General features: G+C 43.5%; 2 protein-coding genes across 2 annotated transcripts in view; one reads left to right on the top strand and one right to left on the bottom strand.

The window, feature by feature from the left end:
• The window catches only part of GPR146 (G protein-coupled receptor 146), a 43,714-nt gene extending 27,730 nt beyond the window's left edge, over positions 1-15,984 (bottom strand). The window contains exon 1 of the mRNA XM_056536529.1: positions 15,420-15,984. The gene's annotated coding sequence lies outside the window, so the exon portion shown is untranslated. The remainder of the gene's footprint in view (positions 1-15,419) is intronic.
• The window catches only part of C8H7orf50 (chromosome 8 C7orf50 homolog), a 273,243-nt gene that overhangs the window by 191,684 nt on the left and 63,234 nt on the right, over positions 1-18,325 (top strand). The window lies entirely within an intron of this gene.

The following is an 18,325-nucleotide window of genomic DNA, read 5'->3' as shown; positions in this document are numbered from 1 at the left end:
AAACCACCCCCTGTCTTTATTTATTTTAGTTTTTTAGTTTTCTACCTTGAAATTTCTCTGTATTTTCTGCTGAGTCTCAGATTCACAGACTGGGAGGGGGCGTTCCCCAGCAGGCATGACATCATCTTAAGCCATACTGGGGAGAACTTCCTCCCTCACTCTACTACACACAGCCCAGAGCAGTACAGTGTGAGATGAGCTATGATTGGCTAAGGCTGCACATTCCCCTCTCAGCATTTCCTGGTTTTGACTTCTGCCAGGCCAGCAGTAGTCCAAAGTCTGTTCAAAAGATGGGGGAAAATCTGCTCTGGACAAGTAGGGAGACGCCTAGTGGCATCTTTTTTAAACACAAAACATAGAAAACTTCATTTTTTTTAAAAACAAAGTAAATTAGAAAGATTTTTTATTTACCATAAGGAGTGCAATAGCAAGTCTGCCATCCTGTGCCTGAATCTTTGAATCATGGATCAATAAACCTTTAATGATTAAAAAAAATATATATATTTTTTTTTAAATCAAATGGTGCCAGAAAGTTAAACAGCTTTGTAAATTACTTCTATTAAAAAATCTTAATCCTTCCAGTACTTATCAGCTGCCTGACCACATTTCTCTCTGCTGACACCTCTGTCCATGTCAGGAGCTGTCCAGAGCAGGATAGGTTTGCTATGGGGATTTGCTTCTGCTCTGGACAGTTCCGGACATGGACAGAGGTGTCAGCAGAGAGCACTGTGGTCAGGCAGAAAAGAAATTCCAAAAGAAATGAACTTCTGCTGTATTATACAGCAGCTGATAACTACTGGAAGGATTTTCAGTCATTTACAAATCTTTTTAACTTTCTGGCACCAGTTGATAAAAAAAAAAATGTTTTCCAGTGGAGTACCCCTTTAAGCTTTATTGGTAAGTGCTGGGTATAATGTTCTTCCCTCCCACCGCGAGCACCACAACTCACAGAAGTGCCGACCTACTAGCCTCCAGTATTGTTTTCAAATGGCACCATGCAATGCTTCATTTCTCCTTTGGTGGTGCTGTCGAGAAAATGCTTAAAAGCTTCAACTTTCCCCCAAAGATTACCAATCATCGCTGGAAGTCCTAGCTACAAGAAACCCTTTCGGGGATTCCTTCTAACAAAATGGTCTTTTCCAAAGCAAGCAGCAAATTTAAGAAATTCTTCTCTATAAGGGTTAATCATTATTGAAGTGTCACTTAAAATTCGCCTTAAAGGGGTGCTCTGCTGCTCAGCGTTTGGAACAAACTGTTCCGAATTCTGGAGTCGGGAGCTCGTGACGTCATAGCCCCGCCCCCTCAATGCAAGTCTATGGGAGGGGGCGTGACAGCCGTCACGCCCCCTCCCATAGACTTGCATTGAGGGGGCGGGACGTGACGCAGTGAGGGGGCGGGGCTATGCTGTCACGAGCTGCCAGCTCCAGCGTTCGGAACAGTTTTTTTTTTTTCTCATTTTGAGATCCCCTATCTTCTTCTTCCATAAATTTTGAATACATTTTGGCCGCGTTTCTTTACTTCTTCATTTAGGCAGCCAGGAAAACACTGCTCCCTTTTTATTGTGGATGAGGAAGACATCTCTTTCATGTTAGCGAGCAGTAGTTTGCATCCAGTTTAAAGGATTCAATGTACGGATTGTATTTGAAGTGGATATTTAAGAAGGAAGGAGCCTTGTTCTGATTTAATGCAGAACAGCACTGCCCCTCTGGCAGGACTACAAAAGCCGCACTGTGTCCCTGCCACCTAACCTAATTCCTATTTGTACTCTGGGATCCCGACGTTACCCTACACCAGCGCTGAGAGCGGGCATTGACTGATTGTGGCTCTTGTTTCTCCTGTTTAGCGTTCCCTGGTTTCCTGATGATTTGTGATGTTTCCCAGCATTGGAGAAAGTGTTTTAAATCTTTGCGGAATACATTGAATTGTTAGGACGTCGGTGCCTGCAGTAATGGGCTTACCAAATGTTCCAGCAGGATTGTGAAATTCTCTTATTCAGCTTGGAAGGTGAAACTAAAGACGTTTCCCACCATAATCGCATAAGTGCAAACTATAATAACATGTCGGACTAGTAGGGTGCGCCCATTGTGACCCAGCTGATGACTGGAACATACAAACAAAAAGGGTGCTGCACCCTTGGGCTTGTTTTTATTTATTTTTTAATCTAAAACACATATCCGTCCAAGCTAGTACTGTCTGTATGTTCCAAAAATCTGTGAGTGTTTAAGCAGTGTGAGAAGGTGAAAGGCATGGTGGTTGATGGGCAATATGTGTCACCAAGGCCGGTATTTATTCAGTGTCTGTGATGCAGACTGACACTATGGCCGTAGTATGGCTGGAAGGCCAATCCGGGCTCTTGCTGGGAATGGTCAAGTGTAGGGTGGGGGTCATTCCCCACAATCCAGGCCGCCTTTTGTTGGCCTTAAAGCTAGGCTGCCTCACAAGCTGAGGGGGATTTGCTAGTTGCAGCTCACACTGCCAGAAAGAGCTGTATGTGGAGTTCTTCCCTGTATTAGCTCCAAGGTTGAAAGCTGGTGAACAGTCTGGATACTTTGAAAAGACTTGCTTGATGCCGCATGGCATGGTCTCAGGTGTGAACAAACACCTGAGGAATACAGGTGGACTTTTGTTACATTTTCCTTTGTTCTGCATTTAAAGACTTTTTGCTGTGTGCCAAGTGTGAATAAAACACCGAACTTTGATTTGAAAAGTCCTGTTTCCTTGCCTCTATACTGCAACCGCACCTATCTGCAACAGCAAGTCATCACAGCGGTTAGATGCCCCACCTAGTAGACATTGATAGTCATTCAAGTGTATGTTGTAAAAATCCTATTTTATCATAAAAAATACTTTTTTAGTTGCTAAAAAAATTCTATTTATTAACTGAAAGTGTACAAAATCAGCCGTAAAGATCAACTTCATCACTATTGGCTACTGACGCAGAGTAGAGACCAAATCACACTTTGTTTTGCCAATACTTCTAAGGCAATGTTTCCCAACCAGTGTGCCTCTAGCCGAAGGCTGTCCGGGCAATCTGGAAGTTTGTAGTTTTGAAACAGCTGGAGACACACTGGTTGGGATACACGGATCCAAGGTTTATGTTGGGATATCTGGGAAAACATTCTGGCATATAATGTGTGAGAAAGCATAGTCTACTAGTGAATATATTCGGTTCATTTTCCGCGCAAACCCTTTTTTGTGCGTGTATGGGACTAAGTGTTTTTGCCCCATTTGCTGCTACTTAGTAGCCAAGATCTGCCCCAGTGGCTCAAACTTTCTCTAGCATGTTAGCAGTGTAGATTACATGAATCTGTTGGGCCCCGTTGGTATGCTGACCTGCATAGTACTTGCATAATATTACAGTAAGCAGAGAACATTCCGAGCTCTGTCCTCCCTTCTGCACTGGTGACACAACCTGTTCTGATGGGCAGTGTGTATTTTCCAGTATGTGTGGGCAGGAAGTACTTACGTATGTACTATCCTCCTGCTTTAGGAAATAACAGATCTGGTCGCCAGCTCCCCGCACACAGTCTATTGTGGCAGACATGCCCTTGACTTTTTACCTTAAGATTTTGGAAAGCTCCGTCTGACCAGTTAATATCTCAGAAACACTTTTTTTCATTGTGTCCTAACTTTGGCCCATGGGAGTATTTGTGGGAAGTGGAAGTCACATCGTTCAGTTAGACCTCAGTTACTTCATTGTATTGGGAGAAGTAGTTCTATCATAAACCCATGACCACGGAAATCATGTGCTACGTGTAGTAAACGCTAGTCACCAACAGGCACATGCCAAATTAAATCATCATGGGACTAAATGGATATGGTTTTTTATTTAAAGACTTGAGAAGACTTGTAGGCCATTGACCCTCTACTTGGAACGTAGGGAAGAAAGTATATATTAAGCATCTTTCACACCACGTTTTCCAAGTGGATAAAAGAGTTCTGTAGAGAAACATAACTTATCCCCTATCCAAAGCATTATAGATTGCGGGGGTCTGACTGATGGGACCTCCTAAACCTGGAGGGCCCTGAACCAGGCCCTGGAAGTCTGTTGGAGAAGGGGGCGTGCCAACCCCTGCACAGAGCAGCGGCCGACATGCCCCCTCCATGTATCCCATAGAGATACATGGAGGGGTGCGTGTCGGCCACAGCTTCCTGCAGGGGTCAGAATGGGGCTTGCAGGGGGTCCCAACAGCCGAACACCCCCCCTCCCCCCCTGCGATCTTTTAGTTACATTCCACTGCACTACTCCTTTGTGTTTCATTCCAAATAGGAGTCTTGGAAACTGACTGGGAATGTATGCCGAGCCAGAGATCTCTCCAGAGGGAAAGAATACCCATAGAACACAGTGAACGTAGCATAAGTGCATCAACATGCTCAGCATGGCGCGGAAATTCCGATTCCGGTGTTCACAGAAAGAATTGTCAAGTCTTTTCTTTTTGCAGACTTTGCAAGGAAATACATTGCCGTCTATGAGACTGCTCGTTTCCGAGAGGTCCTAGCGCCCGCCCGTTAGTCAAATGTGTGGAATATCCGCACCTGTTTTTCGGGCCAACATTCCACACGTTTTTTGCCCGTGTGAACATAGCCTAATAGGTTATCGGGCTGATATATTCCCAGTGCAAGCAGTAGTCAAAAACTGTATTTAGAGAAATGATTTCTGCTACTGTCCTGATTATTAGAGACTTCAGACTAGTCCCATCTTGGTAAACATCTCAAGAGGTTCCAATATCGGCAAGACATTGTGCTTAGAAGAATGGAGGCACCTGGAGGATTTGTTCCAGTTTACAAGGCGCCTATTTCATGAAACACCTAACAAATGTGAGAAGTGTGCGGAGCAAGAAGTGCCATGGACAGCATCTGGAACCATCACTTCCCAGTCCACAACAGGTGTTGGTTTATGAGACAGCGTTCAATGTTCCTTAACGAAATATGGTATTTAAGTGCACAAATTAAAAGCTGGCGTCTGTTCTCTGGAATACTGTTCCATAAAATCTGTTTATATGCACATTGAAAGGCTGCAAAACACGCTAACCTATCTGAGCCTATGACAGGACCGCTCCAGACTTTCTTGATTAGGAATCCATACTGAACTAGAGGGCAATATTCAACCCACTACAGGTCAGTCAGGTGGTCTAAAGACTCAACTACTGCCCCTGCCATGCTGCTAAGGAACCTCACTCAGGACTATAGGGAAGATTGTTCACTTTATTCCCTACTGATCACAGTTGTATTACACATGGTAAACCCTTACTACTCATGGTTCAAAAAAGACCCTCCTGCATGAGTCCCTGCCTGACACCATGATTGATGGGAGACATCCCCCCCCCCCACTCCGCTCCTAGCAGGAGGGAGGTGCAGGCTCTATAGAGTGGCCGCTCACTTTAGGTATATAGGTAATACGCATATCACCCCGTATAGGGGAATAGAAGATAGTTGTGGATCCTGTGCAGCCCAAGTTCCAGGAGTAACAGCTGGAATACGAATGAAGAGAAAAAAACCTTGCCAGCAGGCACTCAGAGGTCCATAGGAGGTATCACAGTTGAGTCACGTGGATAAAGTATAGGCAACTTTATTGATGTAGAACAATGACGCGTTTTGGGGTACACACTACCCCTTCTTCAGATTGACATAGTACATCATAGAGTTGCCTATACTTTACCCGCATGACAATTGTGATTCCTCCTATGGACCTCTGAGCGCCTGCTGGCAAGGTTTTTTTTTCTCCATTTGTATTCCAGTAATCTCCCCATCGGACATGGGAAATGCAACATGCCTAATTCTTTTCTTCCCCAACATCTGCTGTCAGGAGACCCTCATACACGTTAGATGGTCAGGTGGTCTGGAAATCGGAAGGTTCCCTCGAAACGTTTCTGATGTGTTTGGCCAGCTTAGCAAATTCAAGCAGTGTTCAAGCATCGTCCTTTCACAAAGAACAACATATCGGGATTGTGGACAAGATCACTTAGCCCCCATAACATTTAACAGGATTTGACCTCATCATTTGTAGAAAGCCTGCTGGAACGCACCGCTTGTTTGCTCTGTATACAGTAGTAGCGTCTAGGACTCTTCTTGTTCGCGCATGAGATAATAAATTGCCTTGAATTTAAAGACTTCTTGCTTCTCAGTTTTGCATCACAGCCGGGGAACTGGCAGGCCAATAGAGAATCGCTCTCTAAATAAACCGAAGCAAGTGTTGACAGAGGAGCCTTAGGGGAAAACACAGCGTTCGGAGTGTGTATATTGTATTAGGGTCACAAAATAGATTGTTTGATTGCTTGTTCAGCTGGGTTGAAACATCTGCTTTGTACGGAAAAATAAATGATGTTATTCCTCACTCTCCTTCCCTGTGGTCACAGCGAAGGTACAAGCAGCACACGGAGATGAGCAAGCAATCCTACCTTTACAGCAGGTCCATAGAATACAATGGGAGAATCAGCTACGCGCTTCACGTAAAGCGGATCTCCGACTTTTCTAATGTATTGCATTGGCTGGTCTGTGACAAGTGAAGTAGGACTGAACTGCAGTACCTGATACAAACCATAGAAGAGGGGACACTGTCTTAAGAAAAGAAAAAAAATGCCTTTTTTTTTTTTTCTATTGACATAGCAACACCTTTAAAGGGGTACTCTGGTGGAAAACTTTTTTTTTTTTTTTTTTTAATGAACTGGTGCCAAAAAGTTAAACAGATTTGTAAATTACTTCTAAAAAAAAAATCTTTACGCTTCCAGTACTTTTTAGCAGCTGTATGCTACAGAGGAAATTCTCTTTTCTTTTTTTTGTCTTGTCCACAGTGCTCTCTGCTGACACCTGATGCCCGTATCAGGAACTGTCCAGAGCAGGAGGAAAATCCCCATAGCAAACCTATACTGCTCTGGGCAGTTCCTGACATGGACATAGGTGTCATCAGAGAGCACTGTGGACAAGACAAAAAAGAAATTAAAAAAGAAAAGAATTTCCTCCGTAGCATACAGCTGCTAAAAACTACTGGAAGAGTAAAGATTTTTTAATAGAAGTAATTTACAAATCTCTTCAACTTTCTGGCACCGGAGTACCCCTTTAAGAAAAAACTTTCAGTATGCAGAGTTATATCTTATCTTAGCCTTGTAATCTGTCTAGTGCAGGGTTTCCCAACCAGGGCGCCTCCAGCTGTTGCAAAACTACAACTCCGGGAATGCTTGGAGTTGTAGTTTTGCAACAACTGGAGGCACCCTGGTTGGGAAAGCACTGGTCTAGTGTGTCAGTCACACTAGAGATCAAATTCACACTAGATATTTTCCGAGTGGATGTCCGCTGCAGAGTTTCTCTGCGGAAGATATGTTGCAGCAGCCTCCCATTGTTCTCAATGGGATTCTGCTGCAGCATTCATATTACAGAATTTCCATGCTGGCAGAAAGTCCTAAGCCCAGTAAAAAACAGTTGGTAATGCATTGTAGTCTATGGAGATGGGGCATTATTAATTGGTCCTAGCGCCAGCTTGTTCTGCCAGCGCCTGCTACAGAAGAAATCCCTGCTCAGAATATCTCTGGGTGGAGATTTCATACTGTGAACGAGTCCTAGGGGGTACCCATAAACATAGACAGCTGTAGGCCAAACGGTCTTTTAGCAGTCGTCTCTCTCTCCCAATCCCTCCATACACATGGACGTTCAGCTCTGCTGAGTGTTCATCTGTCCCAAGTGAAGAAAGGAGATGTTCGCCGCTGCCAGATTCCTCTGGTAGCGGCTTATTTCTCTGAGATTGATTGGGACGTTGAAATCCAACTTGGCCACATCATTTTCTTCCTGGCCATCTATCGGAAAAGAGTCAGAAGCCCCCCTACACAATAACAGATGGCTGGTTTTGCCCAAATCTACATGTTCAGCTGACTTTCTAATGTGTAAAGCTGTGGTCTCCAAACTTTGGATCTCCCAGACAAAACTTTTTTGTAAGTCACATCATCCTGTGTTCGCAGATGCAAAACTGAAGCCTTCAAAGAATTTATCTGATCATGAAAATTAGTAACGGCTTGTGAAATGTGGTTCAACATAATCATTAAAAACGAAAACTGGCCTGAACAAAAATTAACTGAACTTAAAGGGGTACTCCGCACCCCAAGACATCTTATCCCCTATCCAAAGAATAGGCTATAAGATGTCAGATCGCCGGGGTCCTGCTGCTGGGGACCCCGGGATCGCCGCCGCTGCACCCACCTGTACATCTTCCACCTCACACCGGCAAAGCTGGAGGCTTCGGATCCCGACCACAATGGCGGACGAGCGTGACGTCACGACTCCGCCACGTGTGATGTCATGCCCCGCCCCCTCAATGCAAGTCTATTGGAGGTCCATCACGCCCCCCCCATAGACTTGCATTGAGGGGGCGGGGCGTTACATCACATGGGGCGGAGTCGTGACGTCACGCTCGTCAGCCATTGTGGTCGGTATCCGAAGCCTCCAGCGTTGCCGGTGTGAGGTGGAAGACGTAAAGGTAGGTGCAGCAGCGGCGATCCCGGGGGTCCCCAACAGCGGGGACCCTGGCGATCTGACATCTTAACCTCTATCCTTTGGATGTCTAGGGGTGCGGAGTACCCCTTTAAGTTCAGTTCATTTTTGTTCAGGCCAGTTTTCGTTTTTTAATGATTATGTTGAACCACATTTCACAAGCAGTTACTAATTTTCATGATCAGATAATTTTTTTTTAATAACTTTTGTATGTTTCAAGTAATTTTAGAGAGCATTGTTCTGAATGGTTGATATTATCTACTCCACTTTTTATCTGCACTAGTTTGTACGCTATGGCTTTTCCTTACCCAGGTACATTTCTTCTGTGGACTTTCTTGATCTCGCACAATGCAGGACTACCTCCCTATAAATTCACCTCTTCATCCATTGCATTACATTATTTCTGTTTTCTGGACCATCATTGGAGCAGAACAGAAATAGTGTCGGTGTTGGATCCCTTATATTTTGGAGTCGGATGGTACCAGTCGGACCCCATTATAGTCATGGGGCCCTATAAGTTTTTGTCTTGATTTCTTGTATTTTGCCATCTCATCCTGCATTTTTTTTTTTTTTGCAATCTGGGATGAAGTCTTCTAGTGGATCCTCAACACAGTGAACAAGGCCTAAGCTGGTTTGTAATATTGTATATAAATAAATGATCGCATTAGGGTTGTTAAGGCATAGAAATGCATTGCCCAACAGGTTTTTTCTTAACCCATAAGCGACCCTCTTGGGACTTAAATTATTGGTAGGTGCAATATGGGAATGTTGTGAGCAGCTCCTTTATATAAGGCTGCTCATTTGGTTTGGTGGTCCCTTAACTTACAAAACTCATTTATTTTAGTTATTCTTCAACAAGATTATTTTTCAAGAACCCACGCATCCCCTTTCATTAAAATTTGCCTTTGGCACAGAAAGCCAAAAGCCTTTACTGTAAACCAAGTGTTCGTTCTTTACTTAAATATATGGGTTTTGTGGGTAGAAGTTGTTTTAAGTGATCAAAGGATTACATTAAAGACTCTGCTTCTGTCTTTCCACAGCATGAGTCCAATGAAAGCATCTACTCAGACTCTTCTCTGTATTCCCACCAGTTTTCCATCATGCTGTGTCAGTAAAATGTTAAAAATATGTTTTTGTCCATCTTTCCATCAATGAATATCTACCAAGCTTTAGCTTTAATGTTACAAGGGTATAAATATGGACTTGATAGGCTTCAGGCTTAGATGCAGCAGTAAGAAAAGTGTTTGGGGAACTTATCTTGACCTTATCTTAACCATAGGGTTAAGTAACTTTGGAGTTCTACTTTGATGTTCCCGCAATAAAGGCTTTGATCACACCATGTTTTGAATGCCATGTCCACATACCACCAGAGTACAAATAGTGTACAGTAGAGGGCTGTTAGGACCTATTTTTATTTAACTTATTTTTAGCCACGTTCACCATTTTTGGTCCTAAATACCCCATTTAAGTACAGTTAGATATATACGGTTTTATTCTTAGTTTGTCTTCAAATAATCTTCTGAGATCAGAAGAACCCATTGATATAGCTTATGATCTGTGATTTCTACAAAGGGCTTAAACATTTTTAAAAGGGGTACTCTGCCCCTAGACATCATATCCCCTATCCAAAAGATAGCTGGGACCCCCGTGATCTCTGTTCTAAACGAACGACGGGTGAGGGCAGCGGCGTTCCTCGTGACGTCACGCCACACCCCCTCAATGCAAGTCTATGGGAGGGGGTGTAGCTGCCGACACGCCCTTTACCATAGACTTGCATTTAGGGGGCGTGGGGTGACATCACAAGGGGCGTGGTTGTGACGTCATGATCCCCGCCGCCCGCTCCCAACGTTCGGCACAAAATGTTCAGAACGCTGTGGCAGCGGAGTACCCCTTTTAGTACATTCTCACCAGCATGGAAAGGATTTGAGATTCGACAGTTCCCTATTGTTCTGTAAATAGGTAGTTGTCCAAGATAATTGACTTTGCTAGTGTGATCTTTTGATATGTATCTATTGTAGAAAGAATTTCCTTGGATATACCTTTAAAGGAACCTGCCTTCACGTTCCAGAACCACGGGTCATTTGGGAGATCTCTGGTGGCTTCTGCCTGCATTACAAGCCCTAATTGATATATCACTCCATGTATACGTATAGGGAAAGATCTATCGGTAAAGGCTAGTGTGTCAGGCAGAAGCCAACAGGGAATGTATCGATGACCTGTATTTCAGGCGGCATAAAAGTGATGACTGGTTCCATCTACAGAACATTTATTTTGCTTGTTGTGGTTTTCTGTCCCATTGTCTGCAAATTTCAGGAATACCATAGAGCTTCTGATCATACATACATTTTTTTTTTATATCTGTAATTGTTTCTGCTATTGCCATCCCTAAGTTTCTGCCACTGGAGACCCATCTAACCCACCATCAATCCACCCACATATCCATTTAACCACCCACCCATCCATTCACTAACCAACCATCTGACTTCTCCACGTGCATCCACCCACCAACTAAACAATTCATCTATTCATCCAAGACCAACCAACTAACTAGCTCATCCATACATTCAACCATTTATCTCACTGCTATTGTAGGAGGAAGAAACTTCTTTTATATAGGGTTTTTTTTCCCCAAGACCCAGTCCTAAGAAATTCTACCGTACCAAGCTACCAACTCTTGAAGGACATTATACTTGTAGAATCTAGTAATTATTCCTATGACTATACTCTTCATGCTGGAGGCTACAGAATGGTCTTGTATGAAATGTTTTAGTCCATCTGGCCCTCCTTAATATATACAGTGTCTGAATGATGGATGCTGCATGCTGATCATACATAATAGCCAGGTTATCCTCCCATTCTTCCTTATGAAGCGTAATCCCTGGTGTTTCACAAATCAGTTTTCTTTTGCAATTAACCTTGGTGTAAATTCCACTACATTTTTATGAACTTTATATGTTTAAGAAAAGGAGGAAAAAAAATGATTTTCTTTGGAAAACTCTCAAGTTTGAGTTTCCCCTGGCATCCATTCAAGATGCATGAGCAAGCACAGATCACATAGAGTAAAACTCAGAATTCCTCCTAAATGAATACAAGACTTTGAGAGAAATAGGAAAGATGTGAGGGAAGATTTATAACATGTTATATAAAATTTTAGTGCTGACAAATCAAATCCCAGTGCTTATTTTTATTTAAATTTTTTTTTAAAGAAATAAAATGATTGTAATGGGTATTTCCTCCATTTATTTTTTTCATTTTTCCTATATGTATCATTTATATTTTGGGCATTAAAGGGGAACACTTGTACTTAATAACTTATACCACATCCACAGGATATGGGATAAGTGCCTGATTGCGGGGGATAAGTGCCTGATCTCCTGCCCGGTGCCCCAGCTCTCCCCATGTACAGAGCAGCCACCTCTCACGGAGCTGTGGTGGACATGCCCCCTCCATGCATCTCAATAGAGTCATTAGTAAATAGGATAAAAGACCCTGATTCCAAATCTTTTTTTTTTTTTTTTAATCTTTCTACTCACTGGCATTTACTGCTTTAAGCCTGAAAACTGAGCATTCTGATTCATAAAGAGGACTACTTAGATCAAAAATAGAGCTACCTAGACTCATATGTAAAAAAAATTGCGGTATTACATATTGATTTATTTTAGGGCTTACATTAAAGGCTTACCTTTTATTCCTTATCCAAAGTATTGGGGATAAGCTGTCTATAGGAGAGATGGAGATACAATGTTCATTTATCTCCAAATCTCCCCTAGAGATATATGGTGGGGGGTGTGATGGCCACATCTGGCTGCAGTCACTAGTGATCTAGATGGTGCGGAGATCGCTCCTTGCATGCGGATTACTGGGGCGCCGTGCAGAAGATCGCAGGGGGTCCCATTGGTTGGACCCCCCAGCGCTCAGACACTTATGCGTATACTGTGGTTAGGGGATAAGATGCCTAGGGGCAGAGTAACCCTTTTTAAGATGTAAGTTTTAGTAGCACTTTTCAAGTGGGAGTACTAGTATTGATGGTGCTCTTGCGCCTGTGGTTTAGTTTAATAGTGAATCTTCCCCATTGTGTAACTCTATTTCTATGAGAATTCTACTTTACATTTGCCCACAGCTGGATGAGGCAGAAATGGTTAACAAGTTTACCTCTCATCATATTACGTGGGCACCAACCTTACTCTAACTACTTCAGTAACATGTGAGAATGCGAAGTATGGTATGCATCATGGAGTCCCGCTTTGGCCTAGGGTTAGCACAGCTCACAAGCTGGAAGGGCCTCATTCTATTAAAAGCAAAAAAGAGAATGACGTCGTGCCATAAAGCTGTTTTAGAACATTCGCCCCAGATGTACAGTAACCAGCCCCGTATATATTTGTGTACTGGAGGAAGCAGGTGTTGCTATGCCGACACAACGTGTGAAGACTTCAGGGAACAATTCCGAATGATTTTATTTCCTCTTTATATTTTTGGAAGAGCTCTTTTTTGAATAAAGCACATGAGGTTTCCATTTCCAGGTCACTATGTGATGTAAGTCCCATACCTGGCACTCTATGACTATAGCAGACCGGAGCTTAGCACACCATCTTTAATCCGGCTATTTCCCTGCGTTGTCAGCAGGATAGCATGTACGGTACAACGACAGTAAAGCAGCTGAGGAATTCATATTATGTTCCTTCATGGTCACTGAGTAAACAGCAAATTCCAAGTGTAAAAGGACCTGCAGGAATTCAAGCAACTGTCCAAACCCATGGGAAATTTTACAGTCAAAGTCACTATGGTAGGGGGCAACAAATGGTCAAGTCTTGTGAGGTGTAGAAGTGGAATTATTCCCTGAGGTGGGAATTCAGCCCATGCATCTGGATGTGTGTTGGTGTTTTGTGCATACTTAGATGAAGTTAAATGTATTTAAAGACTTTATCTCCTGAAGAAAACCCCATTCAGGCACGGGGATATCAAAGTAGGGTTTCCGACTAGAGAGACTTGGCTAGGAGCAAGAATTGAAAGTCTTTATGTAGGACTCAAGCCATCTATGTATCACGGTGCGTTTTGCCCAGGTTGCTGGCAATAAGACTTGTTCACTCATTCGACCACCCCTTACTGTGGAAACTGATAAAAATAACGTATTTGTAGATATTCTGGACTGTTGGACAATTAGAAGAGGTTCCCCCAAGACTTCAACATGTAGGCCATCAACATTTTGATTGTTGAGAGGCTGAATTCCGGGACTCTGATCAACACAATGAATTTGACCATAGTGCTTCCTGGCAAAGAAGGTGTATGGCCCCTTTATTGTGCTGATCACTTGAGATAGAAGAGATCAACCCCCCCGATGATCAAACATTGATAGCTAAAGATAGACCGTCATTGTTCAACTCCTAGAAAACTCTTTGAAAGGTCTTTGTACATAAACACTACTATGTGTGCTTAGTGACTATTATCATTCCCTTACAGTATGTTTTGCATGCAAGGCCGTGTAATTTAAGAATGGAGGAAAGGCTCCAGAGTATTTCTAGTGTAAGCATGTGTAAAGCATTAGAATCTGGCAGGCTCTCAAAATGAATACAGCCTCTGAGAAATTTGGCCTTTTTTGTCTTTTCTCCCCCCCCCCCCCATCTTCTACGCACTCTTACAATAACAAGGAGAGGACCTACTTGTCTTACTGTTCCTTCCCACTCAAGGGAGGGCACTTACAACCCCACACTAGTGACATTGAGAACTTAGTCAATGTGCATTCATGTCATCGGCCATCCTCCCCACCCCCTGGAGCATGAAACTGAAGCTATACACACACAACGCAGTGCAAACAGCCCAGCTCACATTCTTCAGGCAAGCGGCGCCTTCATTTCAACTAGAGATACAGTGAGAAGTTAATAAAAAAAAAAAAAAAAAAAAAGTTTTGAAAAGGGTTAATTAATTTTTTCCAAACCCTCAAAATAAGGGTTTAATTTTCAACCTCCCTCAGAGTAGCTGCACTGTAATAGGAGTTTATAGACTAATGCAGTATGTTCTTATTGGTGCAAAATTTCCAAAATAGAATGTATCTGATTCAATATAGTCTTCAAAAATACCAACAATACTCTTAAGTGAGGAGACCATAAGCTCCAAACTTTTCATACAGCGCCTATGAATTGTTTTGAGCTTATGGTCTCCTCACTGAGTATTGTTTATACTTTTGCAGACCATATCGGGATTGGTGCAATCTATTTTATTTATTTCCTTTTTAGAGAGTGCCCTAGATTGCAGGGTACGGTACCTGTAATAAGGGGTTAAAATGCAAATCATAAACAAAAACGCAAGTACAATAAATGTGAAAGAAATAGGCAAATACTTGCCGAAGGTACTACGAATATCAGCAAGACCTGCTTCTCTGAGGAATTGTGGTACTGATTACGCAGCAGCTGCAGGCCCTGGGAGGTTTCCTGAATATTCACTACATCCCGTTGTACGCGCGGCTTGGAATGTTTGTTTTGGTTGTCCATGTGACATAAGTGCGTTCGCCGCATCCCTGGCACATTCTAGAGATCTCTACCGAATCCAATTATTTGTCATACACAGGTGACGAAAAAGGTGAATCTTTAATGCCCGATTTGAACACTGTAACCAGCATGTATTGCGACAAGACTTCCATTAATCGCATGATTTTGCCTTCCTCTGGATCAACACAGTACAGAAGGGATATAGATGGAACTGGATGGATCTTTTTTTTTCAACCTTACAAACTATGTAACTATGATACACCAATGGACAGTAGGGTTGACCGGAGGTAATGTTGTCACACGTGAAGAACAGTTACGTAATTGGTTTCAGATTCGGTGTCATGTGTCATTTTAAGGACAACTTCTCAAGCAGCGTTACAGTGACACAATATTCATACAAGGACTATAGTGAACACCCTGGACTTCAAATATGACTATTGACTTGTATATTCTGCTTACCTTTACACAGCAGCCTCCTGGCACATGCAGCCTCTTGACAGTGAATGGGCACCGCTTCTGGTAAACACCGATAGATCACCTTGTTTCTTGGACAGCCGGGAGTTCCAGTATTACCCATCCTGTAATTGTTTCTCTGGATCCCATCCCATGGCTTCTTCCTCTCGTCGCCTCCGTTTCTGGGAAGAGGACGTGTGGTGGATGCTGCACTTGTTGGAAGTTTCAAATCCTGAGCTCAGCCCCGCAGCTCGTGTGGACCTATGTGAGGGGGAAAGCAGAGCTGTTCTGTCTTTTGAAAGGAGACCAGCTTGTCTTCTGACTTCTAAAGTTCCACTTGTTTTTGTTGTAGGGGGAAGGGAGAGAGTGTCAGGCAAACTCAGCAGAGATCTCTCTCGTGCTCTCTCTCTCTCTCTCTCTCAATCTGTGTCTCTCGTTCTCTCCCCCTGTGGGCCCCTTGCGGAGTGTTTTTATTGATTGCAATCACTGAAGGCTAGCTGGCTCTCTAAAGAAACACTGTGTAATGTGTTCTTTCCTGGCTTTCATTAAACAGAGTCAATGCACACTGTGGTCATGCTGACTGGCACCCTGCCTACGCTCTGTTACTCCTCTCACCAGAGGGGTGGGGGAGTCCCATGCTCTCTTATTTTCATACAGTGGGTTTGCAGAGGTGAAGCAAAGGAGGGGCGCAGTATTGGTCACAGTCCTTTTCTCGAGGAGCACTGATCTTGTGGTCAGACTTGTTTTAGAGGGAGAGAGAGTGAATAGAGACTGAAACCATTTACTGTCCACTGCTGGACGGAGCGTCACAGATAGATGTTAGTGAATGCCAGGAATTCATTTTTAGGTCTAATTTGTTAGAATTGACTGTCAGGTTCGAGATCAACTGAATAAAGTGCCCAGACTGGCCTGAAAAGTCTTGTATGACACCCTTAGGTCTCTAAGGTTTCATATTTTTAATAGGTATCCTGTGCAGGATTGGGTTCTCAGCTGCAGCAGCAAAGTATGGAACATGATGAATAAGGCAATGGATGTGTGGCTGTGTAGGGTGCTAGTGGTTGTGGGAGTAGTAGTAGTACAGTATGGAACACTGTGAACAAGGCAAGGGATGTGTGGCTGTGTAGGGTGGTAGTTGTTGTGGGAGTAGTAGTAGTACAGTATGGAACACGGTGAACAAGGCAAGGGATGTGTGGCTGTGTAGGGTGGTAGTTGTTGTGGGAGTAGTAGTAGTACAGTATGGAACACGGTGAACAAGGCAAGTGATGTGTGGCTGTGTAGGGTGGGAGTAGTAGTAGTACAGTATGGAACACGGTGAACAAGGCAAGTGATGTGTGGCTGTGTAGGGTGGTAGTGGTTGTGGGAGTAGTAGTAGTACAGTATGGAACACGGTGAACAAGGCAATTGATGTGTGGCTGTGTAGGGTAGTAGTAGTAGTGGTTGTAGGAGTAGAAGTACAGTATGAAATATGATGGACAAGGCTGGAGATATGGAGCTGTGTAGGGGTGGTAGTAGTACATAGTAGTATTAGGAGTACAGTATGGAGCATGATGGTCAAGGCAGAAGATGTGCAGCTGTGTAGGGATAGTAGTAGTAGTAGTAGTAGTAGTAGTAGAAGCAGTGCAATATGGTGCATGATGGACAAGGCAGGAGTTGTGCGGCTGTGTAGGTTGCGTTGTAGAAGTATTAGAGGCAGTATAGTATGAAACATGATGGACAAGGCAAGAGATGTGACTCTGTGTAGGGCTGGTAGTAGTAGTAGTATTAATAGTACAGTATGGAACATGATGGACAAGACAGTAGATGTGCAGATGTGTAGGGCTAGTAGTAATAGTAGAAGCAGTGCAGTATGGAACATGATGGACAAGGCAAGAGATATGACTGTGTAGGGTAGTAGTATTAGTAGTACAGTATGGAACATGATGAACAAGGCAGGAGATGTGACTGTGTAGGGTAGTTGTATTAGTAGTACAGTATGGAACATGATGAACAAGGCAGGAGATGTGACTTTGTAGGGTAGTTGTATTAGTAGTACAGTATGGAACATGATGAACAAGGCAGGAGATGCGCATCTGTGTAGTAGTGGCAGTAGTATAGTATAGGGCATGACAAACAAGGCAGGAGATGTGCAGCTGTGTAAGGGTAGTAGTAATAGTACAGTATGGAACATGATGGACAAGGTAGCATATGTACGGCTGTGTAGGGGTAATAGTAGTAGTTAGGGGTGTGAATCGCCAAGAATTTGGCGATTCGATTCGAATCGCGATACCAGTGTGGCGATTCGATATATCGCGATATATCGCGATACCGTCTAGGTGGCGATACATCGCGATATATCGCCCACCTGGGAGCATTCATAGATCCCAATAGACGCCGCTGTCAGCTTTGACAGCGGCGATCTAGTACTCCGGTGCTGCAAAATAAAATAAAACGCACTTTATCTTACGTGCCAACGAGCCCCCGGAGCTCCGGTACAGGTGTTGGGTCCCCGGGCTGTATTCTTCTTACTTCCTGTTAGTCCGGCACGTCACATGGAGCTTCAGCCTATCACTGGCCGCAGCGATGTCCCGCCTCCGCTGGTGATAGGCTGAAGCTCCATGTGACGTGCCGGACTAACAGGAAGTAAGAAGAATACAGCCCGGGGACCCAACACCTGTACCGGAGCTCCGCGGGCTCGTTGGCAGGTAAGATAAAGTGCGTTTTATTAAAAATTCCACATCCCTAAAAGAATCGATTCAAAAATATTTTGAATCGATTCTGTATCGGCAAATGAAAAATCGCGATTATCGCGAGAATCGATTTTTTCTTACATCCCTAGTAGTAGTAGAGTATGGAACATGATGGACCAGGTGGGAGTTGCATGGCTGTGTTGGGGTAGTATTGGTTATACAGTATAGAACATGATAGACAAGGCT

This window comes from Hyla sarda, chromosome 8 (genome assembly GCF_029499605.1).
Source record: "Hyla sarda isolate aHylSar1 chromosome 8, aHylSar1.hap1, whole genome shotgun sequence".
Lineage (NCBI taxonomy): Eukaryota > Metazoa > Chordata > Amphibia > Anura > Hylidae > Hyla > Hyla sarda.
Note: the sequence above shows the minus strand (reverse complement) of the source record. Positions and strands in the feature narration are given on the sequence as shown.